General features: G+C 39.2%; 1 protein-coding gene and 1 non-coding gene across 3 annotated transcripts in view; one reads left to right on the top strand and one right to left on the bottom strand.

The window, feature by feature from the left end:
• Elapor2 (endosome-lysosome associated apoptosis and autophagy regulator family member 2) overlaps window positions 1-27,578 on the bottom strand; it is a 202,778-nt gene that overhangs the window by 112,630 nt on the left and 62,570 nt on the right. The window lies entirely within an intron of this gene.
• LOC123464190 lies at window positions 1,937-2,043 on the top strand. The gene has a single exon (XR_006639430.1). It is a non-coding gene; the product is annotated as a U6 spliceosomal RNA (small nuclear RNA).

Consider the following 27,578-nt stretch of genomic DNA (forward strand, 5'->3'; position numbering starts at 1 on the left):
TACCACATACTTAATTTTAGATGCAAATTTAAAAACATCAAAAGAAGATTTTCACTAGCTGTACAGTATGAAATAACAGTCACAAGACAAATTTAGCAGGCTAACTGTATGCTCAGTTAATTATCACTTCAGTTGACTTCTTTGTATCACATGAGTAGCCATTATCTTTAACTTCTTGTTTATAATATCTGAGAAAAAGTACACAATAATGCAGCACAGTGTGATACCAAAAGTCAGTGTGTTCAGACGGTTGCTCTCCCACATAAATGAAGGCCATCAGAGGGAGCATAAATTGCAGTTCCTTCAGAACATACCACCGAATTTCAAAAGAGAGGACACACACATGTTGTGCATTTTGAAAGACTATCAATTAGCAATTGGCTATCAAATTCTTCTGAGGGACAAGGTTTAGGTACAAGTGACACAACTATGAATGTAACCTAGTACAAAAAAGAAGCTTATGGGGATATCTATAAAGTGAACTCAAATCACTGACATTTTCATTAGGACAAACAAAATTTAAGCAAGTAAACAAAAATAATAAAATATGTGAGGCCATGGTCAGGCCTTAAGTTATGAGATGCTGTAAGAACTAACGGGGGAAGTAGAATGGGAAAAGGTTGGTCACAGGAAACAACATTGCAGCTAAGAGGAATCAGTTCCTGTGTTCTCTGATGGTGCACTATTTGCCTCTGAATAATTAGAAGACTTTAAATGTTCTCACCATAAAATAATGGTAAAAGTTTAAGGTGATAGACTATCCTCCTGTTTTGTTGCCTATACACATAAATCAAAACATCATATTGTCCCCACAAATATCTACAATTATGTCCAATCAAAACAAAATAATGCTAACTTTCTTTTTTTTTTTTTAATGTTTGCTTGCATAAAGAAAAGAGAGCCAACTGTCTACCAGGACATGGGTCACCTCCACTTCATCTGCCCTGGCCCAGAAGCCATTACAGAGAAAGCAGTGACATGAATACTGCTCTCATAGCTACCCTGAAATCCAGTTCCAGGGAAACCAGGATAGACACTGTGGTCACTCAAACCTCATCAAAACAGAGATCCAGAGTCTACAGAGAAAGCAACACTAAATTAGATCCCTATCTTGCCCACCAAGGCTCAGAGGAGGTAGAAAGATTATTAGGAGCCTCAGGGTTGGTGGGTGTGGTGGTTGGAATAGATGGCCCCCAATATATTCAGTTGTTTATTTGTTTGTACTTTGCATCTGCAGCCACCTGGCTGGAGGCTGTGTCACTGGGTGGATCTTAAGGTATGATGGTGGGTTTCAGATTTCAGTCTAAAGATATATGTAGTGTGCCTAGCTGGAGTTCCTGAAGTGTGCTATGGCTTTTGGCTTTTTTTGGCTTGTGCTTCTCTCTCTGTCTGCTTGGGCCTATTAAGGCAAGCCAGCTTCTTCTGCCATTATGGAACTGCCCCTGGATCTGTAAGCTTCAATAAATATCCCTTCCTCCATGACTGTGCCTGGTCTGGAAGTTCATCTCAGTGAACCTGAAGCTGTCTGCTACAGAACTTGGTACAGAGGAGTGGACTGAGATGAACCTGACCATGTGGATGTTGACCTTTTGGAATCCTTGTTTTGAAGGAATAGGCATGGACTTGGTGCTTGCAACTGAAGATGTCTTCTGGAATGGTAAGCCAAGTTTTATGGACTATTCTGATGAGAGTCTGAGAATGCTAAGTGCAGACAGCATTGAACTTCAAGGCTTGGCTTATTTACTCAATTCTTTTTTTGTTCCTGGAGAAATATGTCAAATGTATAACTCTTTTTTAATATTTTATTTTAACTCTTTTTTAATATTTATTTTTTTTATTTATTTGAGAGGGAGAGGAGAGAGAGAGAGCACATAGTAGAGACTTCCCACCCTTTAAAAGTTTCAGAATAAATGGTACCATTAGAATTGAAAAAATAGTGCTCACTTCAGCAGCACATATGCTAAAATTGGAACAATACATAGAAGATTAATATCGCCCCTGTGCAAAGATGACACACAAATGTGTGAAATGTTCCATATTTTTCCAGGAAAAAAAAAAGAATTGAGTAAATAGAATGATGTGAGCAATCTTGCTCCTCTCCCTTTCTTCTCAGACATGCTCCCTGAAGGACTACTTTCTCACTACTACTCATTTATATCCCAACAGCAAGTATGAGGCACAGTGGAGAGTCAAAAATAGCACAAGTATAATCCTGCCTATATTATATCACTACTAATGGCATATGTGAGTATTTGCCTCTTTGATTTACTAGTTTTTAGTAGCTTAGAACTTCCTACCTCAAATGGACCCCAACCCATTTCAATCCTTTTGAACATCTTCACTTGTCAGTTCACTTTCTCTTTCTCATCATCAGTTATAAAATTAACAATAATCTCTTCAAGCCAGCTGCTGAAGTCCAATCCCTTCACTGTCAACAAGCAACCTTGCATCCTACCTTGACAGGAAAATGGAATCTCTTCAGGCACAAGTTTTTTCAAACTGTCTCCCTTCTTTGTGCCTGTGTATTCATAAGCTTACTTGTATCCTATGAGGGAACTTAGATAACAATCTCTCCTTCACACTTTCCAAAATGAGCATCTTTGTTTGCCAAATCTCACCTTCTCCTCATATTTGTTTTATTAATTATTCTGCCTCTTCATGACCTCTGAAAAGCTTCTATCTTATGTGGTTTCCCCCTTAACAAATAAATGATTAATGTCTCTTCCATTAGCAAAAGAAAAACAAACAAACCCACTGACCCTGTGCATTAATGGTTCATATCCTTCTGCACTCTCTTTTGCTTTGAGTGAGACCTATACAGCTATACCTCTGGATCATATCACTCAGGTTCCTTTGCCCTATGGGGTCTGGTGATATTCTTCCAAGAGAGGGCAAGCAAAAAAGTAGAGAGACATATTTATTTCTCTTCTATCTTCATAGCCATTAAAGTTCTGGAACCCCATCTCTCCCCAGGCTCATTCAGCATGTACACAGAGCTAACCTGTTCCTGCTTTCTTGTGGTGCTGTCTTTATTGGATCTGTGATCTCAGTATACACCTACACAAAAAGTTTCTTAGGGGTCAGGGAATGGCTCCCCAGTTAAGATCACTTGTCACACAGCATGAGAGAGCCTGATTCATTCTAAATTCAATTCCTAACACCCACAAAAAAAGCTGGGTATGACCAATACACCTATAAGCTCAGTCCTATGGGGAGTGGAGACAGAATAATTAGTCACTGGGGCTAATTAATCAGTCAGTCAAACAAACAACAAAAAAAAAAAAAAACAGCTCCAAATTCAATAAGAGACTCTCTCAAGAAAACATGTACATGAATGATAGAAAAGAACATCCAACTTTCTCCTCTGGCCTCCACATGCACACATATAGGTCATGCACATCTGCATGTACACATGCATACACCACTCATACAATACACATATGAGCAAAAAATAAGCTTCTATATTAAATATTACTAAGTTGAACTTCTTGTGTGAGTCATCTACTTCTAGTCAGGACTCTGAGTCATCCATCTCATGCCCCTCTCTGGCTCCTCTCCCTTTCTTCTCAGACATGCTCCCTGAAAGACTACTCTCTCACTACCACTCATTTATATCCCAAGTCACAGTGATCTAGATTTTGCCCCTTCATGAATTCTGTAAAGGGTTCTTTACACTGGATTATTGTAAAGCATGTCGTTAGCTGTCTTGGAGCTCTTACTTAATGCCATTACATAGAGTCTTTCTTTAGTTCTGGCACCTCATGAACTCCAAGTCACTGTGCAAGCCTGCACTCGGGAAGCCTGTCCTCTTGGAAATACTTTCCTCCTAACCTCTTCAAAGAAAAGTTAATTGCTCCTTGCTTGTGCCCTCTGCTGCTGAGTACCAACTCTTACACTTTATAACATTATCATGATTTACATTGCGGTCCCACCAAATGAATATCTGGTTCATAGCAGAATGAAACCAGATTCTCCTGAAAACAAATCTGGAAATGAAAGCTAGTATAACAGGTTTCTGAGGAGTATAATTCCAAGGAAGCAGGAAGGAGAGAGTCACCCTACAAAAGTACATCAAGCCACAGCTTCTTCACAAACTCTTTGTTCAGAAAAGTAACTACTTAAATCTACTGAGTCTGAAAGTAGCCATTTCAGAAATAGGAAAAAGGAAGAATTTACCTACCCACTAAGTACTTAGGCTCATTGTTCAAAGTTGTGCCACATGGTATGGTCAACTTAAATAAGAACAAAAGAGTTTCTACAGAATAATGACATTTACTTGAGAATAACACCATACTAAGATTTTGTATGTATTAATAAGTGATGGGTATACTTAAGGAGATCTAGGCAAGTAGAAAATTTTAAAGACAAAAATGAGTAGCATCATTTGATATTTTGAAACAACAATCCTTAGGCACACAAATGGCTAACAAGTGGCACCAGTTTACAGCTAATCACTTGTTGGGAAGACATCCTTGCATGATATTATTTTGGGAAAGGCTATGTTTATGGCAGTCTTTTGTGAATACTTGTTATCAGGCATGCACGCACACACACGCACACACCCTGAGATCCTCTGCTTCAGAAATCATGGCATATTTTAGTCATTATTGTTGGTGCTGGGATTAACATAAGTAACTTCATTTTGTTTCTGACAACTTTCACAGAATATTACCTGTTCCCAACTTCTGCACTTCCAGGTGATGTGTATGTAATTAATGAGCAGGCCCCGTGTTGTCTTAGTATTAACAGGGAACTACTAGGACAATAAGCACCTATGTAGGCATGCAGCAAGGTTCTGTTGGTTTTTCCTGCAAGCAACATAAAGGGGTAACCCTGTAGCAACCATCCACAACTGTGGAGACAGGAGAAGTCAGACAACTAGTGCACAGATATGAGGTGATGTATAAATTGCAGGTGGCTCAAGAACCCAGAATCGTTCTACGAAAACCATAAACACCTAGTGAATATTTACTGACTCACTTATTAGGAGGGGGAGAATACTTTCGCCAAGTTGATAAAGTACAATTAGGAGTTCCACATCTCTCAATGAAAGAGACATAACATATATCATTAGCATCTTAAGCAGTATCATATTGCAGCTACCTCTGGGGTTTACCTTTGTAATTCAAAAATTAGAAAGAAGGAATCTAAAGTGTTTTATACAAAAAAAAAATTGTTTATACTGTCTCCTATATCCAAAGGCAACAAGCCTGACACTCAAAATTAAGATGTTTTACTTACCAACTAATAGTTCTCAGTTATCTGCACAGAACCATCTTCAACATGCAAAACTGCCCCAACCATTTACTCACAATGAAATGCATAGTTGACAAATAAGTGTTTGCATTCAACTGAAAACACTTTTTTGTTTTTTCTTTTTAGAGAGAGACAGAAAAGCAAACAGACAGAAAGACAGTGAGTATGGGTGCACCAGGGATTCCTGCCACTGCAAAGGAGCTCCAGATGCATGTGCCACTTTGTGCATCTGGCTTTACATAGATACTGGAAAATTGAACCCAGGCCCTTAGGCATTGCAAACAAGTAACTTTAACCACTGAGCCATTTCTCCAGCTCTGGAAGCACTTTTGTAGCAGTAGCATGATGTTACAGAAATGAATCCTTAGGATATGGGTTTTTCCTGGAGTTCAGATTTTATTCCATATCAATAAAAATGTAATTTTTTCAAGTATTAATATGTGAAACCAAAGTAAACATTCTCTGTAGAACCAAAGCAGATCCCCGACACTTAAAAGTGTCATCCTTGGGCTGGAGAGATGGCTTAACAGTTAAGCGCTTGCCTGTGAAGCCTAAGGACCCCAGTTCAAGGCTCCATTCCTCAGAAACACTTGTTAGCCAGATGCACAAGGGGGCACACATGTCTGGAGTTTGTTTGAAGTGGCTGGAAGCCCTGGTGTGCTCATTCTCTCTCTCTCTTTCCCTCCCTCTCTCTCTCTCCTCCTCCCTCCTCCCTCCCTCCTCTCTGTCACTCTAAAATAAATAAAAATTTAAAAAAATTTAGAAGTGTTACCCTTTCTATACACTCTAAATTTACATCACTAGTCTAGTATCTAAGTAAACCCCAAATTAGCATGTCAACTATTAACTTTGAAAGTCTGGGGAAAAGAATAGAAAGAACCATCAAGCCGACAATAATCTGTGATCAGAGTTACCCTCCCTCACACTAAGCAAATAAGGCAGGGTCAATAGTTTTCCATTTCAATCTTAAGGCCTATGTTCACAAGCTAAATGTTAAACTATCAGGCCTGTCAGAGTTCTTGTGTATAAGGAGCAAAAGTATATGTTCGTACCATATTCACATTGGAAGCTAACAATTGTAAATATATGCAGCTTCTTTCTCCAACAAAGACCTTAAAATACGGTGCAAGGGCAATCAAAGCAAATATTTAAGGAAGAAGTACTTTAACATAAATGCTAAGGGAGAGATTTACTTTTTGTATTTTTTAATTAATTATTTTTTAAGCTTGTATTTTTTTCCTTTTTTTAATTAATTTTCTATTCAGCAAATACAGGCAGTTTGGTACCATTATTAGGCTCATCCATGACCCTCTCTTGGCCCCTCATTGTTGAGGTATATGGGTCATGCCTTGAGGAGTTAGCCCAGTTATTGATACAATAAATGTTTCTGCATATCCTGAACCAACATGTAGTTCTGACATTATTTCCACCCCCTCTTCTGCAAAATTTCCCTGAGCAATTGGGTTCATTTTTGGTTTGCTTCAGTGATGAGGTATTGGGGGCCCCTGAGGCTCTGTCTCTCTGATTTGGTAGGAATAGATTTTTCTCTGTATTGGTCTCCTTTTCCCTTGTGCTGGTATCTGGTTCATCAGGAAATAAGCATGCTTGCTTGTTTCACTAATTTTCCTTAGTTTCAGCAGGGGCACTTTTGAAGTATGATGGGGTGGCTCTCTCCTTAGGATCTGCATCTATCTGAAAAAGAGAAGCAGTTTCTCCAATGGAGAGTAAGTTAGTTCCAGGACAAATGAATAACCCTTACCTTTTTTTTAAATAAAGAGTTTAATAGGTGTAGGCCCTCTTGTACCCCATGATTGATGGTAGCTTGATATTGGAGAGAGGGTTTATGTGTGGATATGATTCTGACTTGTTTCTCAGCTCCAGCTATGGGTCCCATACCACTAAGGGGATCAGGTAGCCAAATCAAGAGCAGTTGGTTCCCCACCATGGCTGTGTGCCACTATTGCACTTGTGTGGTCATCACACTGGTTATTTGTTGCTAAGTAGGTTAGACCACGAGTTGCTTGGATACATAATGGTCATTTCCCCCAGTCTCCCACGTAGCACTTTCTGGCACTAACACGCTGATTGTCTGGGGACTGACTCTCTCCTGGCTTCCAGCCATGCCATTCCATTTTTTGTGTCAGATGCATATGGTGTCTTCAGCAATAGGGTCTTAACACTAACCTTTGGTGGGTCATCAAGTCCTCTGACAGAAATCTGTCATTCTTTTAGGAAACCTTGTAGGTTTCTCTGATCAAAAGCTCATTGGGGATGATAGCCCCATGCTGGTACTGGGGTCACAGGTCAGTGCCCACTAAGAAAATGTGGAAGAATATAACTAATATACAAGAGTTAGGGAGGAGAGAGAGAGAGGGAGAGGGAGGAGGAGGGAGGGAAGATGTAGAAGGTTTAGGTTAGATTGATCCTACCCTCTCCAGTGTCTTGTGGTTCAGGTGTTTCCTATAAGGGTCTAGTGAGGGTTCAACCATTTGGTCTGCCTGTTCGGAAGTAGAATTTTATGGTACCATTGTCATTTGGGTCTAAATTAGTGTTTCCCACAGCTTCTATGCATTCCCCTCCCAGCACATCCATCCTAGTGTCTAGTCCATGAGATGCTTGCTGGGTATGTAAGGTATCTTGCGTATATTAAGGTTAGGTGCTGTATATGAGTGAGACTATGTGGCCATTTTTTTTCTGTGATTGGGTAAGTTCACTAAGAATGATGTGTTCCAGGTTCAACCATTTTTCCTCAAATTTATTTGTGTCATTTTTTCTTACTGCTCTGCAGAATTCCATTGAGTAGATATACCATATCTTAATTGTCCATTCTTCTAGTAATGTACATCTGGATTGCATCCAGCTCTTAGCTATTATGAATGGAGCCACTAAAAACATGGTTGAGGAAATCTCTCTGGCCTGTGGTTTGAAGGATTTAGGGTAGATACCCAGTAAGAGAATAACTGGGTCTGTTGGTATCTCTATAGTCAGCTTTTGCAGGAGTCTCCATATTGCTTTCCAAAGTGGTTGTACCATCCTACATTCCCACCAACAGTGGATGAGTGTTCCTACTCCTCCACATCCTTGCCAGCATTTATTTTCATTTGATTTTTTGATGTTTGCTATCCTTACTGGGGTAAGGTGCAATCTCATAGTTGTTTTAATTTGCATTTCTCTGATGATTAGGGATGATGAACATTTTCTTAAGTGTGTGTTTGCCATTTGTGCTTCTTCCTCTGTGAACGGCCTGTTCAGCTCTTTGTCCCATTTTGTGAGTGGCTTGTTTGACTTCTTACTGTTTAGATTTTTGAGTTCTTTGTAGATTCTAGAGATTAGGCCTCTATCAGTTGAATAAACCACAAATATTTTCTCCCATTCTGTGGGTAACCTATTGGCTTTGCTTATTGTGTGCTTGTCTTTAAAAAACCTATTCAGCTTCATGTGATCCCATTGGTTGAGTGACTGTTTAAGATTGTGAGCTACTGGGGTTTTGTTTAGGAAGTCTTTTTCCATTCCTATATCATGGAAAGTACTTCCTAAATTTTCTTCCAGTAGTATTCAAGTTTCTGGTCTTATACTGAGTCTTTGATCCATATGGATTAGAGTAGAGCATGGTGAAACATGTAGATCAAGTTTCAGTTGCCTGCATGTGGTTATCCAGTTGGTCCAGCACCATTTGTTGAAGATGCTGTCTATTTTCCAGCCTATATTGTTCAGGCCTTTGTTGAATATCAAGTAGCTATAGTTGCTTGACCCAAAATCCAGGTCTTCAAGTCTATTCCATTGGTCTATACTCCTGTTTTTATGCCAGTACCATGCTGTTTTTATTACTATGGCGTAGTAATATAGCATTAGATCAGGTATGGTGATGCCACCAGAGGTATTTCTTTTGCTGAGGATATGTTTGGATAGGCTAGGCCTTCTGCCTTTCCATATGAACTTTGAGATCATTTGTTCTATCTCTGTGAAGAACACTGTGGGGATTTTAATTGGAATTGCATTAAATCTATATATTGCCTTTGGTAGGACTGTCATCTTCACAATGTTAATTCTGCCTATCCAGGAGCATGGGAGGTCTTTCCATTGTCTCAAGTCCTCCTCATTTGCTTTTGAGGGCTTTTTATGTTTTCTTTGTATAGATCTTTCACTTCCTTGGTTAACATTATTCCAAGGTATTTTTTTTCTTGCAATTGAAAATGGGACTATGTCCCTTATTTCTTTCTCTGTTTCTTTGTCATTTGCATATAGAAATGCTACTGATTTTTGTGCATTGATTTTGTATCCTGCTACTTTGCTATAGGAGTTAATCACCTTCAGGAGTAATGGGATGTAGTCTCTCAGGTCTCTTACATATACAATCATGTCATCAGCTAATAGAGCTAACTTAACTTCTTCCTTTCCAAATTGTATCACTTTTATTTCCTTCTCCTGTCTTATTACTTGAGCTAGGACTTCCAGTACTATTTTTAACAGCAGATGTGAGAGAGGACAACCCTGTCTTGTTCCTGTTTTGTTTTGTTTTGTTTTTTTTTTAGCTAAAAACCTGTACTTTTAAGTCTAATGTAATGTTTAACAACCTGCACTTAATCAAACATTAATTTAGTTAGCTTACCCAAATGGATTTCGCAGATGTACTGGTGATGGAAACCCATCAGGGCATCACTCGACCACTGAGCACATGGTCATCTTTTCCCCTCTTTTTCCATTAGGTTCCCACAAACTGCCTGCCAAGGGTGGTTCATTAGACTCAAGTCACTGCCCATATGCTTGGTTTCAAGTTATGTTTGGGCTGAGGTGGCTTAACAGTTAAGGTGCTTGCAAACAAGAAACCTAGGTTCGATTCCCCAGTACCCAAGGCAGTGAATGCATCTGGAGTGAGTTTCTAGACCAAAGGCCCTGGCATGTCCATTCTCCATGTCTCTTTCTTTCTGTTTCAAGTAAGTATGCAGCTCCTGTCCAATCCAACTTCCAATCTGATTGCATATCCCAGTTGGGTTGGAAATCACCCAGGGCAGCGAACATGTTGTGGAAGGGAAAAGCATGTGCCCTGAGCACTTTAGCCTTCAGTGGTGTTCCTGATCTTAATGGGAATTCCTCCAGTCTCTCTCCATTAAATATTATTTGAGCCTTAGGAGCTTTGTATATTGCCTTTATTATGTTAAGATATGAACCAACTATGCCAATTATCCCTAATATTTTGATAATGAAGTGATGTTGTATCTTGTCAAAAGCCTTTTCTGCATCTATGGAAATGATCATGTAGATTTTATGTTTAACCTTCCTTCTGTGGTGTATTACATTGACAGATTTCCGTATGTTGAACCACCCTGGTGTTCCTGGGGTAAATCCCACTTTGTCAAGGTGGATAATGCTTTTGATATGTTGTTGGATTCAGTTTGCAAGGATTTTGTTCAGGATCTTTGCATCTTAGTTCATTAGGGAAAAAAGTCAGTAGTTTTCTTTTCTTGTGGCATCTCTGCCTGGTTTTGGAATTAGGGTAATACTCACTTCATAAAAGGAGTTGTGTAGCTTTCCCTGTTCTTATATTGTGTGGCACAGTTTTAGGAATATTGGTGTGATTTCTTCCATGAAGGTTTGATAGAATTCAGCTGAGAAGCCATCTGGTCCTTGACTCTTATTTTTGGAGAGGTTTTTAATTACTTTTTCAATCTCCATGAGTGTGATGGGTTCATTGAGGTGATTAAGCAGCTCTGAGTTTTGCATTGATAGATGGTATGCATCCAGGAATTTACCCATCTCCTCCACATTATCCAGTTGTGTGAAGTAGAGGATTTTGAAATAAGTCCTGATGATTCTTCCAATTTCACTTATGTCTGTTGTGATCTCTCCTTTTCATTTTGAATTTTGTTAATTTGAAGGTTCTCCTTTTTTTGCTTGATCAAATTAGCCAGGGGTTTGTCAATCTTGTTTATTTATTCAAAGAACCAGCTTTTTGTTTTGTCAATTGTCTTAATTGTTTGCTTCATTTCCAATTCATTAATTTCTGCTCTAATTTTAATTATTTCTTACTTTCTGGATCTCTTTGGGTTGGATTTTTGTTTTAGGTGGATGGTTAGGTTATTGATTTGGGATCTTTCTGTCTTTTTTATAAAGGCAGTGAGTGCTATAAATTTTCCCCTGAGGACTGCCTTCATTGTGTCCCATAAGTTTTGGTATGATGTGTTCTCATTGTCATTCAATTCCAGGAATTTTGCAATTTCCTTTTTTATTTCATCCACTATCCATTTATTATTTAAAAGTGTGCTGTTCAGTTTCCAGGTGCCATTGGGATTCTTGGTGGGTCTTTTGTTGTTGATTTCTAGCAATATAGCATTGTGATCTGATATCATGCAGGGAATTATGTCAATTTTCCTAAATATGTGGCGGCAGTCTCTGTGACCCTGTGTATGGTCTATTTTAGAAAATGTTCCATGGGCTGCTGAGAAGAATGTGTAGTCTGTGGATTTGGGATGGAAAGTTCTATAGATCTCCATTAGGTCTAAGTGCTCTGTAGTGTTGTTGAGCTCTCTTACTTCCCTGTTGAGTTTCTGTTTGGGTGGTCTATTACTGATAATGGTGTATTGAAGTCCCCAGCTATGATAGTGGTGGTGGTTATTTATATTTTATTGTCAAGTAGGTTTTGTTTTATGAACTGTGGTGCCCCTATGTTTGGTGCATGAAAATTTATGATTGTAATATCTTCTTGATGAACCGTTCCTTGATGAGTAGGAAATAGCCTTCTTTGTCTTTTTTGATTATATTTGGTTTGAAGTCTATTTTATCCGATAATAATATAGCTACAACTGCTTGTTTCTTATTCCCATTTGCTTGGAATATTGTCTTCCACTCCTTTACCCTGAGGAGGTGTCTGTCTTTAGTGGTGAAGTGAGTTTCTTGAAGGCAACAGATTGAGGGGTTTAATTTTTTGATCCATCCTGTGAGCTTGTGTCTCTTGATGGGTGAATTAAGGCCATTAATATTTAGGGTAATTACTGTGAGATTTGATTTGATCCCTGCCATATTGTGGTGGTAGATGTGTGTTGGTGTTTTCATGGGGCTTTGAATTTTTTTTGTGCCTACTCTGGGTTTGGTTGTTGTGATCTGCTTCTTGTAGGCATTTTAGTTTGATTATTTGTTTCTTCTTTGTGGAGAATTTCCTGAAATACTCTCTGTAGGTTTGGTTTTGTGTTCATATAATTGTAAAGCTGAGTTTTGTCATGCAAAGTTTTTCTTTCACCATCTGTTATGAGGGATACTTTTGCCGGGTAGTGTAGTTTGGGTTGGAATCCATAGGTTCTTAGACTTTGGAGAGTTTCACTCCAGGCCCTTCTAGCTTTCAGGGTTTCCATTGAGAAGTCTGGAGTAATTCTGATGGGGTTACCTTTGAAAGTGGTGCACTGTTTTTCCCTAGCTGCTTTTAGGATTTTCACTTTGGTGTCAATGTTTAGAGTCTTAATGATAATATGTCTTGGAGAGTTTCTCCTTTGGTCCAGTCTGTTTGGAATTCTGTTGGCTTCATATATCTTGATGGGCCTTCCATTTAAGAGACTGGGAAAGTTTTCTTCAATTATTTTGTTAAATAAGTTCTCCATGCCTTTGGCCTGAAATTCTTCTCCTTCTGGTATTCCATTGATTCTTATATAGTATGTTTAAGTGTATTCCACAATTCCCTCATGTTCTGTTCACAGGAACTTTTGAAATTACTGACATTTTTGAATTCTTGAACTGTTTCTTCCATCTTGTCTTCCAGATCAGAGTTTGTCCTCCACTTTGCTGACTCTGTTCTTGAGGGCCACTATACAGTTTTGGGCTTGTATAATTAAGTTTGCATTTTCTACTACTTTTCTATGTATCATTTCCATCGCTCTGTCAAGCTCCCTTTTCACATCATTTTCTGATTTTCTTGATGATTCTTGGAATTCATCCTTTCATTTCTGTATGTCTTCATTTAGTATGGCCAGCTGATTTTTAATGTTCTCTTTTTTTCACTCTCCCTCAAAGTATTACCTCTCTTTGAACCCCTTCCAATCTCTTATCAATTTATTCTAGTTTAGTGATTGTAGCATCCACATGATTATCGGTCCTTTGTTGCTTTCCTGCAAGTTCTATCAGTAGGTTGGTCAGGGTTGCATTGCTCATAACTTCAATTTGATGTTCTGATCCTAATAACTCTCTATGTTTTGGTTAGATGCATTCATTGTAGGACTGTGTGGTCTAACTGGGTTTTCTTGCATTTGATTTTTCATGTTATTGCCTTTGCGCTGTGGCCCTCTGCCCATGACAGTATATGGGCAGGTAGGTGGGTGGATCAGCCTGGGCTCTAGCACAATGGGAATCTGAGGCAGCCTGGGGCAGTTGTCAGGCAACCTGGGCTTTGTTTCCCACTTGCCAAAGCCACATATCTACTGCCTGACAGGGGCGCCAAAGTTGCCTGAATTTTGAAGCGGTAATGTGCCAAAGCTGCCTGCCTTTGAGCTTGGAGGGGGACTGAGGTACAAAGCGCTGAAGCAGCCCAAACTCTGGCTGGGAACCCTGGGTCTGAGAAACAGTCTGTGTTCCCCTGCCACAGGAGAATGTAGGATGGCAGGCAGGCATGGCAGACAGGTAGGAGAGCTGGCATAAGTGAGAGATACTCTGGGTTTGTGTGGCAATTTCTGTGCGACTGGGCTCACTGAACAGCAGTGTGGGCAAGTGTGCAGAGTGATTTAAGCTTTCGCGCGCAGGGATCAATCTGTGTGTGTGATCTGTGTGCGGAAGCGGGTGTGGCAGTGGTGGACGGCGGGTCCCGGGTCCATGGAGGTGGATGCGTGTCCCCAGTGGCGGGCACGGAGCAGTGGCAGTGGGTGCAGAGCTGTGGCGGCAGGCACGGAGCCATGGTGGTGGGCGCAGAGCCACCGAGGGGCATCTGGGGCAGGGGCCGAGGCAGCGGGGCATGAAGGCTATTTGGTGTTAGGGGTAGTCTACCCACCCACGAGGGGATCCATGATTTCTTTTCCCCCTCTGTGCCCTCCCACGGATACGAAGTCCCAGAAAACCCTTAATGTCTTGCCTTTCTTTCCCCGGGATTTGCAGGGCAGCTAGGCAGTCGCCATCTTGCGAGATTTACTTTTAAGTTAAATTTCTAATGCTTCCCACAGTATCATGTGGGAGTCGAATACTTAATAATATAAATATAGGCGGTAATTGAAACATTGCAAAGCCTTTATTAAGGCAGTATGAAATCCACTGTTGTGACATTATAGAAGGATTCAAAATACTCCTTTTTGCTCATAATGAGATAAAGCCTTATTATAGATACTTGGGCTCTCCAACAATGGAACTGGTGACACAGCCATGAGCATGTGACTCACAGATGGCTTTCCTTGATGGAAACAGGCCAGCAGCATGGTGCCGATCCTACTCAGGTTGTGCTGTGATAATAAAATTTGCAGACTGTGTAGCTAAAACAATAGAAACATGTCTTATCATCCGGGGTCTGGATAAAAAGAATCCAGTTGCTAACTGATTTGGCTCCTAGTCAGGGCTCTTTTCCTGACTTGCAGTCTGTCACTATCCCACCATGTCTTCTATATCCCCACATAGCTTATCCACAGTGCATGCATGTGGAAAGGGAAAGAGATCAATCTCCATTTGTATAAAGCCCCTACTCCCAACATGAGGGTCTTTTTCTTGAACCAATCTATCCCTAATTATCCCTCCAATTATCTTCAACCACATTGACATTGAGAATTAATGTATCAATGTGTAAATTGGTCAGGGTGTGATAGGGACTTAAACATTAAGTTCACAACAAGACTGGTTCTGTACTATTAGGAGAAAGTGATTAAGTCTTGTAGGAATGAAACTTCTGGAAATTCCATGGAAAATTTTATATCTTTCTGATACTAACTTTCCATTAAGGGAAGATCTATGTAGTGATAAAAGTATAGAAAGCTAAAACTAGACCTAATTTGATTCGTGGACAGCTTAAGTTTCTGGTTATTATTACTTGTACAGTCTCACAAAACTGAAAACTGAATTTGTTAATATACATTATTATATACCAACTAATTAACAAATATATTGTTTATATATATGAAAGCACTTAAGGCAGTGCCAAAATCTAATAGGCATTGCCACTATAATTGCTATCAAACACATGAACATTATTAATACAAAATAGTTTAAAAGTTTAAACATAGCTTTCAAAAATGCATATAAGCACATGAAAAGACAGGTCACCATAGCAACACAGTTGATGATGACTCCACATTTAAATTAAATGTTGAGTTTCTTACTTTCCAGAGACAAAATTCTCTGTAATTTGTCATTAGGTTATTTGACTCTGGAAAGAAAGCATTCAAGGAGAGGTCCAAGAAGAAGATGAGATATGCAAAAAATAATTGCAGATCTTTAGTTTTAGACTGGAGGAATTCCCATTAAGATCAGGAACAAGACAGAATTGTCCACTCTCACCCCTGCTTTTCAACATAGTACTGGAAGTCCTAGCTCAAGCAACAAGACAGGAGAAGGAAATAAAAGTGATACAATTTGGAAAGGAAGAAGTTATGTTAGTTCTATTCACTGATGACATGATTGTATATGTAAGAGACCCGAGAGACTCCATCCCAAAACTCCTGAAGGTGATTAACTTCTAGAACAAAGTAGCAGGATACAAAAACAATGCACAAAAATCAGTAGCCTTTCTATATGCAAATGACAAAGATACAGAGAAAGAAATAAGGGACATAGTCCCATTTTCAATTGCAAGAAAAAAAAATACCTTGGAATAATGTTAACCAAGGAAGTGAAAGAACAATACAATGAAAACATTTAAAAAAAACCCTCAAAAAAGCAATTAAGGAGGACTTGAGAAAATGGAAAGACCTCCCATGCTCCTGGATAGGCAGAATTAACATTGTGAAGATGACAATCCTACCAAAGGCAATATACAGATTTAATGCAATTCCAATTAAAATCCCTACAGTGTTCTTCACAGAGATGGACAAAATTCAGATCCAATAAGAACCATTGGCTCAAGTTTTCAACAAGGAACTAATTGAAATTACTAATTGAAAATCCTGCTGTATTCCATTTGTAATCACTTATATCTAATTATTTTATTCCAAGTTTATGATAAAAGTATACATCCCATTCTAAAACTAATATTGTATTTATAGTGTATGTCTCCTTCCTCTAGAGAATCAAACTAAGCAAGAAAAAAGATAATGACATCTCCTTATAAATCTCATTAATCTATCATTTTATATTGAACTGCACATAACTAACAGTACATGGTTTATTGTGTGAACACTGAGCCAAAATATATTTTGCTTGTCCAAAATTGAATTTCTCCCTGAAATTTAAGGAAAACAAAGAACTAGTAAGCTTCTTTTCTTTCTTATGTCCAAGCAATTTAAGTAGAAAATAGCCCAAGCTAACTCACAGCCTTACAAAACCCTAAATAACTACAAATAAAAACTGCAAAGTTTTCTCATAATGAAATATTCTCCCTGTTAAAATAAAGTGAACATGTAAGGCAAACCAATCACTTATCTCTGTCAGCTTCATAATTAGCAAGCCGGCAGATTGTAGTTTTTACAGATGCAATTTTAATCAATGTTGACTTTATTTCCCTTTTAAATTATGTAGGCTATATGCTCTGGCTCTAAATATCTTCCTGTTTAGCTTATAATGAAAGAAGCAAAATATGCACATGAAAAATATGTGCATATTTAGCGACCAGATATTCTTGCACACTGGCTTTTGGCTGCCTTAGTTCATAATTCAGATTCATAATGCAGGTCAGCCAGCAATAAGGATGGTACAAGATACCATGTTTCAGAAGAATTATAAATGCAAACAAATATATAAGAATAGACAACCCTATTTCAAAAGTAACATTTTTAACCCTTCATATTTAAAGCAAATGCCACTGCAAACTGGACTTACTAATAGTTTTGCAGAAGTGGTTGGAAACTCATGAGCCAGAACTGACTTCAATTTTTAGCTACACTTATTCTCCAAGAATCAAGTCAGACTACAATTTCTGATACATGTCATATGTGACCTCTTTGCTTTGGGTTTTAATTGGAATGATCATAGTGAGGTCAAGTCTTTAGAGGAAGATCACAAGGAGCAGGAAATGAACAAATAGTGAAAGGCAGAGTCTCCAGTTACAAAGACTCATCATGACTTTTCATCTTCATGATGGTACAAAAGTACATGTACCCAATAGAAAGTGTACTTGAAATTGTGAAATTTGCTCTTTCCTCTGCTAGTGATATACAGTGCAAAACTCTGTACTGTGCTCAGTACCAGCCAGAGTCCTGACAACAAGCCTGCTCTGAAACCACAAGGACAAACAAATGACCCTCTGTAGTCCCAATGCCAAGCTAGCATGTACAGTAGGCTAGGTGCATTATGCATTTTCTGTGAATGATGGGTTCATTTGCACATAACCCAATCATACTTTGAGGATCATTGGTATAAAGAAAATAGCATACAATTAGTATGAAACAATATTACAAGCCCCTGGGGCTTCTCAAACCTCCTTTTTCCTCCTTGGGCAAGAGATTTGCATTTATTCCTTCTATTAAGTTCAGGGTTTCCCCATTTCTGAGAAACCCTGATCATGTCCCCTCTTGAGCATGAACTCTATTGTCCTTAATTTCTTTTTTTCATTTTAACAAAGTTCAAAAGGTTTTTGGTCATTTGTCTTTCTTTAGATTATTTATTTATTTGCAAGAAGAGAGAGAAGAGGAACAGATAGAAAGCATGGGCACCTCAGGGCCTTCAGCCACTGCAAATGACCTCCAGATGCATGCAACACTTTGTGTATCTGGCTTTACATGGGTACTGGGTAATCAAACCCAGGTCTTTATGCTTTTCAGGTAAGCACCATAAATGCTAAGCCATCTCTCCAGTCTCCTTGTCTTAATTTCTAAACCTGTAATTTAATAAAACCTGTAAACTTTTCTAAAAATGTTATAAACCCCTAACTTTCAAAATTATCATTCCTATTGAGCATTTGGAAGCTATTGAGTTTTAGATCAACAGGTACTGTCAGAGTTACACATGAATCTTAGTTCTTTAAGAATTCAAAGTATTAAAGTAGTTGTTACTCTTCTCAGAAAGATAACGGGTTTGAGATTCCCTGTTTTATGAAACCCACCAGTGCACAAAGAACCTACAATGACATTACAAAACCAACAAATGGACCAAGGCTTATTCCATCTTAAAACTAAGCAGTCTGTACCTTCCTCAAGAGTGCTTTCTTCAGAATTAGTGAGAGAAGCAGGCTTCCCATTGCTAACTACAAGGACTTTATCCTCCCTGGAATATACACATTGACTGCACAGAATTCTGTGGCCATGATCCTTTGAAACATGTCTGTCAAGGAAGCTGGCTCTATAATCTAGAGGATGTATTTACCATTACAAAGTCAAATGTATTCAAATGAACTGTAAATAAAGTCACCAGGACTGCTTATTAACTTTTCACTACATTATGTACCTGTTTTCTCCAAGGGGAGAATATTAGCTCTTGTAGGGAGGTTCAGGAACTAAACTTGCAAAGCTCAGCAAGTAAACAAAACTCCTAAGTCTCAGGAAGCTCCTGAAGCTTATAAGATTTGTAAAGCCCTTCCCCTAGGTTATACAAGCAGGAACAACTAGAGAATACACTGTCCTATTGGTCAAACTGCACTCAAGTCATGCAGGGAATACCAGCCATGAACTGTTATCACCCCATACTGCAGTAGGTTTTTCAGGGATGCAGCTGCCTTTGAGTTACCCATTGCCCTTGTAAGTGACTTTTCAACCAATCCTCCAACAAGAAACTCTCAATACACTCACTGATTAAGCTAGATTTGGGTAGAATCATTTCTTCACTCTACCACCGATGCCTTCCCTATCTGATGTAGATAAATGTTTGTACCTGTATCCCAAGGAAAAATCAATTGCAAGTTTTCTTAAGCTCTTGCCTTATGACCCATGAAGAATGACATTCACGGACAAGGCAGGAGGGTAAGCTAAGCATGTATTATTTGAAAAAAGAAAGTATAGCAGACAGCTCACAAGCTGGGAGGCATCCCATCACAATACCACACAGCAACTTGGACGGGGGTGGGGTATACCTTTGGGGATTTCCATTAGGCATAAATTGAATTGGTTGACTGAGTTGGTTATTTTGAATGTATACTGGGGCTGTTGATCAGGGATGAATTAGTTACTTTGCCTGTATGGGATCGTGATAGGCTGATAAGTTAGACAACAAATGAGCTATTTTGTATGAGTGGGCTCTCGATAGCACCCACTGACCTCTGAGTGAGTCAGCATGTATCAGTACTTTTTCGATTTCAGTTCCTTTATTCTGTTCTCTTAAACCTTCTGTGTACATCAGCTCTGTCAGGACATAAAGAATATGTTTATTCCTTTCAGGCTTATAACGCTGACTAACCTAAACATGGGGGCCATCTTACTCTTTTTTTTTAATCAGTTTTGAACTCAGTGTATACAGCCAAGTTGGTACCATTGTTAGCATCCTCCATGTCCTCCCCCTCTGCAGGGGCCCTCCTCGATGGGGAATATAGGTCGTATATTGTGGGGTTAACCATCTGTTATGGGCAGGAGGCAATGTCTTTGTGAATAATGACCAAACGTGTGGCTCTAACATTCTTTCCACCCCCTCTTCCACAAATATCCCTCAGCCATGTTGTGTTCATTTTAGGTCTGCTTCAGTGATGAGGTTTTGGGAGCCTCTGTGTCTCTGAATATCTGCTTTGATAGGAGTTAAGTGTTCTCTGTGTCTATCTCCTTCACCCTTGTGCTGGTACCAGGTTCACCAAGAAAGCAACAGTCTTACTCATTTCCCCAATTATTCTTAGTTTCAGCTGGGGCCCTTTTGAGGTGTGATGGGCTGTTTCTCTCCTTAGAATCTGTACCCATCTGAGAAAGAGAAGCAAATTCTCCAATGGAGAGTGAAGTTAGTGCCAGATAAATGGGATAACCTTTGTTTTTTTATAGAGAATTTAATAGTTGTATGCCCTCTTGTAGACCACAATTTGTGGGAGCTTAGTAATGGAGAGCAGGCTCATTTTGGATATGGTTCTGACTTGATTCCCCAGTTCCAGCTTTGGGATCCATTCGAATGAGCAGATCAGTTTTCCAAATCAAGAGCAGTTGGTTTCCCACCATGGCTGTGCACCACTATTGCACTTATGTGAGCATCATGTTAAGTCATTTGCTGCTGAGTAGTTTAGACCACGAGTTGCTTAGACAGATACTGGTCATTTTCCCCTAGCATGTAGCAACTTCTTGCACTAGATGAGATAAGTATCTGAGAACTGACTCTCTGCAAGCTTCCAGCCATGTAATCCATGTTCGGTACCAACAGCATATGGTGTCTTCAACAGTAGGGTCTTACCACTAAGCTTTGGTGGGTCAATTACTCTGACAGAAATCTGTCTTCTTTTGGGAAACTTTGTAGGTCTTCTTGATCAAGAGCTCACTGTGGATGATAGCCACAGGCTGGTACTGGGAGTTACAGGTCACCACACAAAAAGGGGAGAAAGAATAAGATAAGTAATATAAAAGAGCTAGAGAGAAGAGGGAGAGAGAGAGAAAAAAAAAAAAAAAACAGAAACAGGTGAAGATTAAGGTCAGTCTTCATCGTATCCTCTCCAGGGCCTTGTGATTTGGGTGTTTCCCCTAAGGGCCTGGGGAAGGTTCAACCATTTAGTCTGTCTTTGGAGATGTAGAATTTTATGGTACTATTGCCGTTTGGTTTGGTTTGTGTCCCCCACCCCCACTATTATCCTCCCCTTCATTCCCACCCTCCCTATTGTCTGGTCCTCCAGATGCTTGTTAGGCATGTCGGCATCTCAGGTAGATTCAGGTTAGGAGCCATAGATGACTGAGGCTAAGTATTTTGCTCGTTGTACATGGTTGACACACAACAAAATCTCAATCAAATGATTACTGAGTAAATGATAATGATATTTTACATGTAGGCATACCAGAGGATATATGTTATTAAATAAGTATTACTAAACAGCTTGATAGTGATAGAACACAGGCAAACATTCCAAAGCACCTTACTCTCAAAGCTGTTTTATAAAAATATTTTGTTTATTAGAAAGAGCTTATTAGTGAGAGGCAGATAGAGAAAGATAATGGGCATACCAGGGCCTCCAACCCCTGCATATAAACTGCAGACAAATGTGCCACCTTGTGGGTTCCCATGTCCTCAAGGGTCCAGCCTCAGTTCCCCCCAAGGTGTACCAGGCAACCATGGAGACCAAGGTTGTACACATGTGATGAGACAAAGAATCACTCCTGGGAGTCAGTTTTGGTAAACAGCTATCCCAGTTTATTTTCAGGGAAATGGGATTTACAAGCAGTTGAGGGCCCCAAGGGGATTAGATTTACAATTAGCATATGGGGACATTCATTCCAATACATAGGCAATGGCGGGTGTGGGGGGTTGTGTCAGGTGATCTAGTGGTGGGAACAGAGTCTTAGGGGTCTGGGCTGTGTGAAGGCTGATAAGGCGTTTCCTAGGCAACTGGCCAAAGGTTACAGGGCTATGGGCAAAAAACCTCCTGTAGCCCAGAGGTCCTTAGCCATGCCTGGCAGCTCAGGCCCCTCTCCTGAAGGCTTCAGCCTGTGTGCCTGGCAGTGCCCAATACCACCTTGTGCATCTGGTTTACATGGGTACTTGGGAATCAAACCTATGTGCTGAGGCTTCACAAGCAAGTGACTTAACTGCAAAACCATCTCTCCAGCCTACAAAGCTGATGTTTTTAGGTGGATGTATGTGTATGCATGTACATTCCTGAGTGTTCAAGTATACATACACATGTGTGTGCTTGCACATGGAAGAAAGAAGACAAACTCAGGTGTCATCCTTAGAAACATCATTCACCTTTTATTGAGATAGACATTCTCACTGGCCTGATGGAGTTCATAAATAGGTAAGACTGGCAGGCCAGTGAACCTCAGGAATATCCTGTTTTCACATCCCCAGCACTGGGATTACAGGTGCATACCATGCCACCTGGTGTATTAGTTACAGTACTTATTGCTGTGACCAACTACTTAACAAGCAGCATCTTAAGAAACGAAAGAGTGAATTGTGGCTTGCAGTTTTGAGGGGTGAACATTGCATCATGGCAGTGAAGGCATGGCAGTAGAAAGAGGAAGTTGTTTCATCACAGGGCACCTATAGGCTAGAAGCAGACAGAGTGAACAGGAAGTGGGGCCAAGCTATAAAACTTCAAAGCCTACTCCCAGTGACCCAGTACTTCCAGAAAAGCTCCACCTCCTTTCTAACCATCAACACCAGCTGGGGACCAAGTGTCCAAAAACAGTACCTGGCATTTTCACATACATACCAGGGATCAAACTCAAGTCCTCATTTCTCATTGCCAGAACAAAATACCAGACAAAAAATACAAAAATCAATGGTAGGGAAGAAGGATTTACTTCAGCTTATAGTTAACAGTTACAGTCCATCATTACAAGGAAAGCAAGTCAGCAAGAGCTTGAGGTAGTTTGTCATACTGAGTATACAGTCAGGAAGCAGAAGGCAATGAATACCTGGTCTTAGCTTGCTTTTTCCTTTTGAGATAGAACAGAACCCCAATTCATGGAATGGTCCTGTCTTCCTACCTCAATAACTGAATCTAGACAATCCCTCACAGGCATGTACAGAAGCTCATTTCCTAGGTAGTTCTAGGTCTTATCAGCTTGACAGTAAATGTAAACCACCATGGCACTGCTATAATAGCAATATGATTTTCTTTTAAGTTCCAAAACAAATAAATTTCTAAAACTGGGTAGTCCCAAATATAATGTAAAACCTTTCAATCAGGCTCAAATCCTAATAAAAAAGAGATTTATCATAATCTTCTATTATGAAAATTAGGCCCATCTAATTTCCTAACCTATACTTACGGAAAAAATAGAAAAAGCCTTTTTCTTAGCCTTAGCTTGCTCTCTTTGTTTTCCCTAGCAAAGACTAATCATTTTAAATGAGATGGTAAAACTGTTCCTACTTATGCCATATTCCAGAAAGGAAGTGTGTCTAATCTTTTTGCTTATGTTCTAAATCAAAATAACCAGAAGTTCAGGTTTGGAAAATCCTATATTCATGAAAAATAGAAGTTGGAATCATTTTATTGAAAGAATGCTGTGGTCATAACTCTCTACTGTTTTGAAAAAAATGCCACAACTATAACAATTACAAAGAGCTATTAGGAACATGAATAAACTCATACAAAATGTAGTAAGTGGAACTCAAGAGTACTGAGTGCTCTCAGAAATTTAAAAGAAGGAACAAAATAACATCATGGTATTAGAATGTGAGTAATCTTATTTAAGGGAGTATTAGTAGTTCCTAATGATAATAAATCTCTAATTTAAATGATACTGTTATATTAGTTATACTATTATCTCCCATTTCTTTTTACTAGCACTAATCATGAATGTAATATTGCCATAGAGTCTAAACCATATGTCCTCATTCAAGTCCTCCATAATCTATCCCTCATTCAATCCCAAAATTCAGCTTCTAAGCAATTCAAACTACACAATTGCACCATGTTAGCTATCCATCACTATAACAAATGCTTAAGATAATCCAGTTATAAAGGGAGAGGATTTGTTTTGGCTAACAGTTTTAGAGGTTACAGTCCATGTTAGTTGTGTTTTTTTGAGCCTGTGGTGAGACAGCTTATTGTGATAGGTGCTCACGACAAAGTAAAACTGCTCACCTGAGGGCCAGGAATCAAAAGAAAGAAGGGGTGCAACACCTACTATCCCCTTCAAGGAAACTCTCCTAATGACTTAAGAATTTCCCACTACTCCCTACTTCTTCAAGTTTCAGCCACCCAGGGCAGTATCCTAGAGTCAAAACCTGTGATAGTTATCATGCCCACACAGTCACACAGTGTTCAGCTAAATTCCCTTCTTATAAACCCATCCAGGACTTCTTTGAATGGAATACACTGAAAATTCAAGTCTCTCCTTGATTTCATTGAGGGTTTCTTTCTGTTTGTTTGTTTGTTTGTTTGTTTGTTTGTTTGTTTGCTTGTTTTTTGCCTACACCAACAGGATTCCTCAGATTTGCTTCCTGATTACAACTTTCATTTGCCTAGACAAATTTTAATCCCTGTAGTAATGGGAATTGTAATACCTCTTTGTATCACTTGAACCCCATAGCAGAGATTTTGAATGAATACAAGTAATTTAGGTAATTATCAAACACATCTCTGTTCTTTATTTGCAAAGTGAAGGACAAAAGAAAAGATTGTAAATAAGATGATTGTTCTGAGGAGATGGCTAAGTGGATAAAAGTGCTTACTAAGCAAGAATAAGGACTTGAGTTCAACCCCAAACACTCATACAAAAAGCTGGGCATGACTATGCATGCCTGTAACCCAGTATTGAGGGGGGACAGACACAGAAGAACTTCTGGGGCTTCTTAATGAACCAGTCTCAAATAAACAGTATGTTCTAGGTCTGTGTACCAGCTACTTTCCTACTGCTTGAATAAAATACCTAACCAGAAGAAGTTTAAGGAATAAAAGTATTTACTTTTAGCTTACAGTTTCTGTAGGAAGTGTCTACCATAGCAGGGAAAGCATGATAGGCCTGAAAAGAAAGCATGTATCTCATTTTCACATTCAAGGAAAATATAAAGAAACTAAGGAGGTCTGAGCTATAACACCTCTGGCCATTTCCCAGTGACATACTTCCTCTAGCAAGTTTCCACCTCCTAAACACTCTACAAACCTTTCCAAAGAGTACCACCAACTGGAAATTAAGTATTCAAATATCTGAATCTATGGGGGGCATTTTGCATTCAAACTACCATACCTTATCTCAGGATATAAGGCAGAAGAGCAATAAAGGAGGAAACATAACCCTCTAACCTTCACACACACACAAAATAAGAAATAAGCATAAATAAATAAATAAATAAATAAAAATAAAAAAAAAGAAATAAGAAATAAGCTGTTCATTTGGGAAATGAAGAAGTTGCATTGTACTTTCTCCCAAACACTCAGAGAGCTGGAAAGATAAGTTTAAATATTATCTGGAATTAGGAAGTATACCAATAAGTAAGTAAGTCATTTGACAAGTTTTTTTTTCAGTTTTTCAAATAAGAGCTGTCAAATTAGTACAAGTTTCTTTTCAATGATCTTAGATGTTTTAAAGACGTGGCAAAGCTTAAAAAAAAAATACATCCCCAAAAACCATCCCCAGTTACACACTTAAAAAAAAAAATACTGAATTAGGCAGCCCTTGTCTATTGTCTAAAATATAATGTCTCTTTCTTTTAAGATTAGTTAATCAATCTTAATTAATTAATTAAGGTTAAGACTCTACTGTGGAAGACACCAAATGCTGTTGGCATGGACCATGGAGAGACCTGGTTGGGAGGAGAGCCAGTCCCCAGACAATTAGACCATCTAGTGCTGGAAGGTGCTACATGAGCTTCCAGGGGAATGTCACCAACATCTGTCCAAGCAACTCAAAGTCTAAGTGACTCAGAAGCAAACAACTTGCCTTGATGCTCATACAAATGCAACAGTGGCACACAGCCATGGTGGGTAACCAACTGCTCTTGGATTGGCTAACAGATCCATTCAGTCAAAAGGAAACCATATCTGGAACTAGGAAACAAGTCAGAAACATATCCAGATAATGATTCTGCTTTCCATTGTCAAGCTCCCACTAACCTTAGACTATAGGAGTGTCTAAACCTTTTTAATTATATCTAAATTAAAAATGGTTATCCCACAATGGGTGCTGACTTCACTCTCTGTTGGAGAATCTGCTTCTCTTTTTCAGATGGGAACTGAACCTGAGTAAGTAAACAACCCAGCACACTCCACCCCTGCAGAGCTGAAACCACAGAGGAACTGGGGAAATGAGGAAGAGTGCTGCTTTCTCAGTGAACCTGTTATCAGCACAAAGGTGATGGAAAAAGATACTGAGGATACACATCACCTACCAAACCAGAGATCCAGAGGCTTTTAAGTGCCTGTAACTAAAGTAGACTTAAAATGCTCCCAGAATGGCTCATGGAATTTTGCAGAAGAAGGGGTAGAAAGATTGTTAGAGCCGGGCTGGAGAGATGGCTTAGCGGTTAAGCGCTTGCCTGTGAAGCCTAAGGATCCCGGTTCGAGGCTCGGTTCCCCAGGTCCCACATTAGCCAGATGCACAAGGGGGCGCATGCGTCTGGAGTTTGTTTGCAGAGGCTGGAAGCCCTGGCGCGCCCATTCTCTCTCTCTCCCTCTATCTGTCTTTCTCTCTGTGTCTGTCACTCTCAAATAAATAAATAATTAAAAAAAAAAAAAAAGATTGTTAGAGCCACAAGTTGGGACATTTTGCACAGAGACATTGCCTCTCCCCCATAACTGATTTCTGCCCCCATAATACATGACCCACAATCCCCATGGGGCTGACGTGCATCCCCAATGAGGAAGGCCTCTTCAGAAAAGGGGAAGAGAGGAGGGAAAGGATGGTATCAACATGTGATATTTACATACAAAATATGTCCATATCTAATAATAAAATTAATTAATTAATTAATTAATATATCCCTGAGAACCAGCACCAGTTACACACTTTTAACAAATATATATGCTGAATTGTTCAGGCAGCCCTTGTAATTGTCTAAAATATAATGTCTCTTTCTTTTAAGATTTCCTAACACAATGTAACAAGAAATCATTTCTAAAGAGCTTCCTTGGGCTGGATAGATGACTTAGTAATTAAGGTGCTTGCCTGTGAAGCCTAAGGACCCAGTTTTAATTCCCCAGGACCCATGTAAGCCACATGCACATAGTGGCACATGTGTCTGGAATTTATTAATTTATATGAGGCCCTGGTGCACTCATTCTCTATCTCAAATAGATAAATAAATAAATACTTTTTTAAAAGAACTTTTTTAGTCACTGGCAGAAGGTTGGGTTGGATGGTGAAGGAGATGTTTCACTGCAAATGCAAATTTAAAATATGAAATATATAAAATAATGACCCAGGGATTTGTAAGAAATTAGTGATATGATGGGATTACTTAGTCTTTAGTTGGTACTAAGAGGAAGTCTGAGTTTTATAGGCATATGAATAGTCAGTCCGTAAATCAATCCTTCCATGATGTTTCCCACCACAGTAAAACAAGCCACACTTCAGGCTCCACATTCAATTCATTCATTCATTTATTCACCATGTTAAAGACCTACCCATTAGAATGCCTTGACCTAAAAGTAACAAAAAATTTCTACTCAGCTAGTTTCAACAAGAAAATTGAATTTTGTACTATAACATGAAATC

This window comes from Jaculus jaculus, chromosome 10, assembly GCF_020740685.1.
Source record: "Jaculus jaculus isolate mJacJac1 chromosome 10, mJacJac1.mat.Y.cur, whole genome shotgun sequence".
Lineage (NCBI taxonomy): Eukaryota > Metazoa > Chordata > Mammalia > Rodentia > Dipodidae > Jaculus > Jaculus jaculus.